This window comes from Canis lupus, chromosome 8, assembly GCF_048164855.1.
Source record: "Canis lupus baileyi chromosome 8, mCanLup2.hap1, whole genome shotgun sequence".
NCBI classification, from domain to species: domain Eukaryota; kingdom Metazoa; phylum Chordata; class Mammalia; order Carnivora; family Canidae; genus Canis; species Canis lupus.
The window spans coordinates 8,909,351-8,917,365 of NC_132845.1; positions in this window are offsets into that span (position 1 = coordinate 8,909,351).

Sequence of the window (8,015 nt, forward strand, 5' to 3'; positions counted from 1 at the left end):
AGAAGAACAAGAGAGTATGAAAAATGAACCAAGAGATTAAAAAAAGAACTAAGTAGAACTTTTGGAAATATGAGACATTGGAATGAAAACTTAATAGGTTAAATAGTAGGTTAGACACAGTTGAGTATAACATTAGTAAATTGGAAGATAGATTTGAGAAAATCACTCAGTATATTATATATATAGAAAATCTGAGAAAAATTAGACTGAAAAGTTCCTACATGTATCTAATAAGATCAAGAAGAACAGAATAGAGAAAATGAGGAAGAGGCAATATCTGAAGAAATGTGGCTAATAGTTTTTAGATTTGAAAAAAAGAATGAATTTTCAGATTAAAGGAGACTATTGGTCTTGGACAAGATAAATAAAGCCAAATTTCTATCTAGAAGCATTGTGGAGTATATGTAGATCAAGGACAAAGAAAAATCTTAAAGGCTTCCAGAGAGAAGAAACAGAGTACTTATTAAAGACAATTAGACTGAGAGTGACTTCTCATCAGCACTAATAGATGCCAGAAGGAAATGAAATGTTATCTTTATTTTTTTTTCCTTTTTTTTTATTTTTTTTTATTGGTGTTCAATTTACTAACATACAGAATAACACCCAGTGCCCGTCACCCATTCACTCCCACCCCCCGCCCTCCTCCCCTTCTACCACCCCTAGTTCGTTTCCCAGAGTTAGCAGTCTTTAAAATGTTATCTTTAAAAGGCTAGTGGAAGATAACTTAATTGATGCCAACCTAAGATTCTTTTTTTTTTTTTTTAAGGTTTTACTTATTTATTTGAGAGAGAGAGAACACAAGCAGGGAGGAGGGGCAGAGGAAGAGGGAGAAATAGACCCTCTGCTCAGCAGGAAGCCCAATGTGGGGCTTAATCTCAGGATGCTGGGATCATGGCCTGAGTGACAGGCAGACGCTTAACTGACTGAGCCACCTAGGCGCCCCCAACCTAAGATTCTATATATTCAGCTGGACTATAAACTGACAGATTGTTTTTAAGACACCTGTCTTGGAAACTTGAGCCATAAATTAAATTAAAACATTTTAATTTCATGGTTCATCTGGAGATTTGTTTAGCTCAGGAGTACCAACAAGGAGTAGATGGCTTTTGTTTCTCTGGTGTTTCTTATTCATTTGTAAGCCTCAAGGAATAGGATGAAAGTAAGATGAACAGAGGGAATTCCTTACGATATTATGGACAGACAGAGGGACAGATTATACACATGGGAAAACCCCTAGACTTCTTTTGTCTAGATCTGGGCTGTATTTACTCTGAGGCTTAATATTTGCCATTGGGAAGTGATCATGTATGTTTTTGAGCCAATAATTAACCACTAGGTGATCAGGATGTGTAAGAAGGCATGATTGCCTCTCACAGTGGTGGGAAGACTCCAAACAGCCAGGCATGAGCTGCCCAAACCTACTTTGAATGGCTGTAAAGTAGTTCCCAGTGATGATATTCTAGTTTGAATAATTCAGATTTAGGGAAATATTCTGTTGAGTGATTACTACATCTTACAATTTACTCAGAGCTGAGGGGGGCAGAGAATTGGAGGATGTATCCTAGAATAAGACCAATTTTTTAAATTTAAATTTAAATTTTTAAATTTTCTCCTATTGTTTAGCTATTCACACAACCTCAGTGTTCTTAATGAGTTTGGGTGGGGGCATTTGTGATTATTGAAACTCCTTGTTCTGTGTCTTGGAGGGAGCCTGGGAGGAGCCATACTTTTTCAGGAGTTGGTGTAATGGGACATTCCGGCAATGGGCATTTTGTAGAAGGATAAGAGGGAAGGGAGCAGGGGAGGACCCCATACAAATACAACTGTTAGAGTATGGTTTTAAAAAGATGGTGGAAACAAGACCTTAATTCTTAACAGGTAGAAGGTGAGGTTATCCAAAAGGAGATGGAGAGTCCCAATCTGGGTTTTTTTTGAAGACAAGGGAGCAAGATTAGCAACTAGGATTTGACCAACAGATAGTACCCTTTAGATTGTCATGGCAGTCTTATTTACCTTGTGGTTAAAAACATTTACCCTCCACAATATAATTTCCTTTGGCTATACCTAGCTTGCTATATGTCCTGAGACCCACTGAAAGCGGTGGCATCCTGTCTAGGAGGCCTGTGATCTAGCAGTGGTCCACGGTAGGCTGGCAGCTGAGCGGGGGAGCACCTGCTGTGCAGCAGCAGTGGTTGCTAAGTAGATGGCCCACAGATGGAGGAAAGTGGTACTGAAGGGCCATTAAACTCTTAGAATGATATATTTTTTTTTATTTCGAAAAAAAGTAAAAACAAACAACAGCCAACAACAAAAAGCACCATACAGTCTTACCTCCTTAACATAACTTTTCTTGTATTTGCATATTATCCTCCACTTCTGGACCACTTGTGTCTGTATTCCTAATAAGATGTAATCATATTGGTCATGCCATTTTGCCTTTTGTGCTTTTTAAGCTTGGGTTTGCAGTTTTAGCTTTATCAGTTAGGAGCAGTGTGGCACTGGACAAAATACATAACCTCTTTGAGCCCCTGTTTCCTTTTTTTTTGTAAAACGGGAGTGATAAGAGATCCCATAAAAATATTTTAAGGACAGGCTAATGGCTGGGCATAGGAAAGCAAACAAATGCAAGCCCTGTCTTGCAGCCTTGTGAAAGGTTGAGACAGTAACTTACTTGTACAGCTTCAAAGAGGGCTCTGGGGTAGAGGTTTGTGGTCCTCTGCAGGTATGCATCACACGGATTTGACTGAGGTCGTTGATCAAGGAACCTTTCCTGAGGTAGTGAAGCTTGACCTGAAATCTGAAGGACAGGAAGAGTTAGACAAAGAGGTGGAGATGACTGTAGTGGTCCAGGGAGCAGAATAGGTAAAGGGCTACGTAGGAGGGAGCAGGCAAAGTCCGGGTGGCTCTGAGGCCCGTGTGCTTGGACAAGAGGGAGAGTGTGTCTGAGAAGCAGACTGGCATGGCCTGATAGGCCAGAAAGAGCAGAGCCTGGGGAGAACATTCTGGCTATGGGGATTGAGGGGCCAGTGTGGAAGTCGGTAGGCCAACAAGGAGCCGCCACAGTTCTCCCCAGCCAGAAGAGGAGGTACCATGGTGGAAATGGTAGAGATGGAGAGGAGTGAAGGGGTTCAAGAGATGTTCAGGAGTTGTTGGTAGATTGAGTAGAGTGGATGAAGGGTAACAGTTTAATGAAATCCTCTTGTGGGAGAATCAGATGGCTCTAAAAGGGCAGACATGGTTGTAGAACTTAAACAATAAGGTTTCCTTCGGAGAAGGTGGCTTTGGAAAAAGAATAAAATGAACATGTATAGACGTTAGGTTTTCTGATGTAGCTGCAAAAAATAATTTTAAAAACACATCGAGTCATAGCTTCAGAGTATGTGAAGTACCTCTATAAAAGGTCACATAAGGATTCAAGTCAGTTATTATTATCAGAACTATTCAGGTTTTATCAAATGATAATTTATACGGGTGGGAAAAATGGATAGAAGTGAGACTTGTGAAAACACTCGATTTAAATAAAAACTACCTTAATTGGTGCAGGACTGGAATGGAAGGTTTCTTAGAACCAGTCACAATGTAATGGAAAAGGTGTGTTTGGAGATAGTGTTTTCTTGATAGAGGACTCACTTGATAAGAGACAGAGGGATATTATGTATTTTGATTCACTTAGCAAATATTTTTGGGCGGTTTATTCACCTGTTAAAAGTGCACTTGGTGTGTCATTCCAACACAGACAAGAGATTTACTCAAAAGATAAAATGTGAAATTTTCTCTACAAAATGATTTGCAACAACCCTGAAAATAGCAAGTTCTCCAGCTGCCCTTAAAATAGGCAATTTATGAAAACAAATATTTTACACACGTTTCAGGAACATTCTGTAATGTAAGCCTCGTGGCTCCTGATACCATCAGTAAGCTAATGGCTCCTGCATTGAAATCTGTGGCCCAAATGAGTCCCCTTAGTTTGACACTTGTGTATCCGCTTCTTAGAAAATGCAAATATTTTCTAGTTTCGACCAGAAGCTCCCGTTGGACACTACGCAGATCGTGGTTGAACAGGGGTGAACGAAATAGCAAAGTCCTACCCTCATGGGTTTTGTGTAGGAAAGGGCTGGGCAAGTAATCCCACGGAATGTCTGTTTCTAAAGAGTGGCCAGTGCTTCAGTGGGAAGAGAGATGGGTAGGGCAATGCAGAATAATGTAGGAGGTGGCTTCACAGCCAGGGGTCAGGAAAGGCCTGCCAAGGAGGTAACACTCTTTAGGTTGTGACCTGGAGAATGAGGCGGCAGCTGAGGGAGGAATCTGTTGGGGAAACTGAGGCAGATGGAGTGGAAGAGCTGGCATGTTTGAAGGACCAAAGGAAGGTCAGGGTGACAGGAATGTCTGAGTAAGTGGACTTGTGGACATAAAAAGAAAATTCTGGCAATAAATCAAGGCAGTCAGATAGTTGAGAAGGGGTACTGGGGAGAGGAGGCAAATCAGAGGTGACTTGATGCTACGTTGGGGAGCTCAGATTTAAATGTTAAAACTCTGGATCTTTTTAAAACACCATTTCCGCCCCCCCTCATGTAAACTTTGTACTGCTATCTGTCGCTTGATCAAGGAAATAGTTAAATACTTTCTCCAGGTAAGTATTCGAAGATTATCTGAAAGTGAAAATGCTTTCTCTGATTAATCTTGCTCAGTCATCTGATTGTAGGAGAACATTTTGTGTTGCACAGTTATTTGCATGCTGGTCACTCCTGGCCTGGGTTATTTAATATTCCCGACTAATGAGACCGTTTGTGTGCTTGAAAAAGCAGAGGGGGAGAAGCGATTACAATTTTATAATTAACTTAGTTCTTACGTAGTATTCTTTTGTTCACATAGTATTCGGTTTTAAAAAGAATCAGGGGTTCTTGTGTGTGAAGGCCAGTGTGACTTTCCTAATTATTTTAAATCTTACTATGATTCATTAACAGGTGGTACCATCATTAATCTAATTCCTCCAGAGTTACAGCGTTTTGCATTGCTGTGCCTATCTTAACTGTCATCAAATTCCTTTGACCAAAGGATTTTCCCCCTTATTTACCAAGTCTTACTCTTTTCTTGGTCTTAGTTGTCTTCTATTCTGAAGATATGTTTTTAATGATTTCAAGAGTATTAGCTATAGAAGGCAGAGCCCAGTTTTTATGGCCCCTGTACTATGGCATAGGGGTATAGTGGAAACAGGCATGGGTGGACGGACATGGGTGTGAATCCCAACCCTTCTATTTACTCCGCTACGTCATCTTCATTTAGTTACATAAAACTTCAAATCTTACTTCTCTCATTTGTAGAACGAAGATAATAATCTCTTCTTCACAGAACTCATAGAACAGGGTTAAATGCGAAGTGAGCAAAGCATTGCATCGTGCTTGTCATTTGGTAGATGCTCAGCTGTGTTTGTGGTCTTTGGTAGATCAGATGACACCACTTAGAATTGTATTTCAAAGAGCGCAGATAGATTTGTACTGGTTCATCTGTGTTCTTCTACTTAGTCCTTTTGTGTCTGAGGACACATTTAGTCCCTTTGTGTCCAAGGACACGTTTATTTCTCTGGTGTGGGGACTTGCCTCGGCCACGGCCCAAGAATTCCAAGACCCGGTTCAAAGGTGCTTTTGTGTCCTTCCACGTAGGACATTTCTGTTCGTAGAAACAGACAATTCCCATGGTTCAACCACTGTGGGAGTTTGGAGGACTTTGAACTTCTCTTGGGGTAGAAGGAAGGGTAGCACAAGGCTGGCTGTGTGACCAGAGGGAGCAGCAGAAGGTCACACCATCTTGATCTGAAGGCTATGCCTTGGGGGGTGAGGGGGGGGGCAACTAAGGAAGTCTAGGCCAGCATTTTTAAATTAAACTTAATTTTATTATTTTTTAAAGATGTTATTTATTTATTCATGAGAAACACACACACACACACACACACACACACACACACAGGCAGAGGGAGAAGCAGGTTCCATGCAGGGAGCCTGACGTGGGACTCGATCCTGGGTCTCCAGGTTGATGCCCTGGGCTGAAGGCGGCACTAAACCGCTGAGCCACCTGGAAGGCCAGCAGTTTTCAAGTAAAAGGTCCTAATCTTGGGAAAGAACATGTGGTTGGAAGCTAAATTCAAAAGTATAACCCAGGGCTATAATCAAGAAGTCAGGTCATCCATTCGAAACAACCTTGATTGAGAAACTCTTAGGTCAGGTGCTATGCTAGCACTGGGGTCACCAGAGTGAACAGAGCATGGCGCCCCAGGGTCTTATGATATAGAAGAAATACATCACGGTGTGGAAAGTGCTGTTATCGTGGTGCTAAGCAGGAAAAAGGTGCAGGGTCTGAGATTTTGAAGGGAAGAGGACCGTTCTATATTTCTGGGAGAGAGCTGGGAGACAAAGGGTTTCAGAAACCCACACCTGAGCCAGGAATGAAATCAGTAGTTTAACAATTAATACCAAGGATCGGAGGGTAAATTGTGGGTCAAAGAGTGAGGAATAGACTCTGAATTGCTGTGTTTCTGGTCCTTAAAGGAGCTGTGCAAACAACTAAGCAAGCGAGGCAATGAGATTGGTTCTGATGGTACTTGTGGGATGTTCCCTGGAGGGTTCGATCCTGCTCTCAGAGAGACCATGCCTGATCCACCAGGGGACTGAAACCTTGACCTTGCTCTCATCAGCTTGAGGTAGAAATGGTTTAAATGTGCGTGTGAACTTCTTTTGGATATATAGCCTAGAGCAGGATAAGGCTTACCCATAGACTAATAATCACAATTTCTGCTGATTTTATGGGATGCGAGAAATGTCAGTGAACTACATTACCATATTCTTACTCTGGAAATTCTAGTGGACTGCTGTGCCTGGGGACATTTTTGAAAATTGGCTAAGTATTCAAAATCTTAAATGGAAATCTCACCAAAGATTTTAATTAATTAATTTATTATTATTATTTTTTTTGGTGGGGGCTCAGAGGTTGGATAAGTTGGTTTATTCTGTTGTCTGGCAGTGTCTGGCTGTACAGACGTAGCATGAACATACCTCCAGGTGCTGTTATGTAGGAGAGGACATAGATCATCTGTGGGAGCCAGGAGATCGGTCATTTGTTCAGTTCTGGTCATTGTCATTCCATTTATCTCCTTGTCTTTGAAGTACCCTCTCAGGAGATCCATCTCTGTGATTGTGTGGGGGAAGATGCTGCTGAGAGAGTAATGCTGGAGCCACTTGATGTATCTGCCATCTTTCTCTGCCACCACCATTTGTCAGGTTGATTTCCTAGTAAGGATCCACTTGAGAGCAAGCAGTAACACTGCGTTGCGTTGACATTACAATTGCAGTATCACTGTGTTCCAAAATTTTCTTGGGTATCATAATTCTGGGAAAGTGAGGATTTACATAGGACAGGTTTTTTTTATTTATTTATTTATTTATTTATTTATTTATTTATTGGACAGTCTTTAATTCCTATTACAGTATATTCCTATCGTTCCTACAGTTCGTATACACAACTAAGTCCATAAACATCTGGAAATTATTTGCACAGTGAGGCAGAAGGTACTTATGGGTTAAATTATTAAAATCTAGGAGTGTAACTTGGAAATCATGAGAGTGTTTAAAGGTCAGCATTTGAGTATATTTTTCCTTTCTGACTGTTGCATAGACAAGTCTGTTATTTGGCTTGTTGCCTGAAGACACTGTTTCAGGGTGATTTGTTACACAGCAGTAGGTAACTGAAATAGTTAGCGGGGGTCTTTCATGAACCACGGAAGCACGTAGTCTCAACTGGGCCCAGTAGCAAGCTAGGAGTGGTTTCTTAAAAAGGTGAGTAGCTATCAGCAGTGGAGGGCTCTAGGGGGCTTTGCTGTGATTCTTTATTAGAGCTTGTCAGAGACTCCATACTATGTCTTTGTTTACCATAGACACTTGGGGTTCCCCTGGATTTACCGGTAGTGAGCAATGAAGGGAAGGGTGGAATGCATCAAAGCTCCTGTAAAGTCCTTTTTGTTTGTT